Consider the following 506-nt stretch of genomic DNA (forward strand, 5'->3'; position numbering starts at 1 on the left):
CACTTGTCATAGAAGAGGATAACAATAATGTCACATTAACCCTATCCTTTCTTCTGATCAAGCCCACCCTCTAAAATCCCACTTCAACTATCCTTTTCACAACATAAATGATCATCCACTTCAACTATCCGTTTCACTACATAAATGATCATCCAGGCACCATAGCTTTCAAAGCTTTGAGGGTATCAATGCAAGCTCATATGAGATTACAAACCTTTAAGAAGTGAGTGTATCAGCTCAAGGAAGGTCATACAAGCTGAGCTCGAAGCTGCTTTTTAACCTTGATGAAGATGATGGGGATGAAGAAGAGGCAAAAGCAGGCGTGAAGTAGTGTTGGAAGAGAGGAAAGGGCATCCTCTAAACAAACAAGGGGAACAAAGTGGCCATAAGAAGTATTCGGCATCCTCTAGACACTCTGGTACCTACCAAGTTTATGGCAGCTATCTATGCAACAACCTATTTCTCCTTGAACAATAAGCTTTGTAGATGTACATAGTGAAGTTTCA

This window comes from Adiantum capillus-veneris, chromosome 22 (genome assembly GCF_014529385.1).
Source record: "Adiantum capillus-veneris isolate H3 chromosome 22, ASM1452938v2, whole genome shotgun sequence".
In the NCBI taxonomy this organism is placed as follows: Eukaryota; Viridiplantae; Streptophyta; class Polypodiopsida; order Polypodiales; family Pteridaceae; genus Adiantum; species Adiantum capillus-veneris.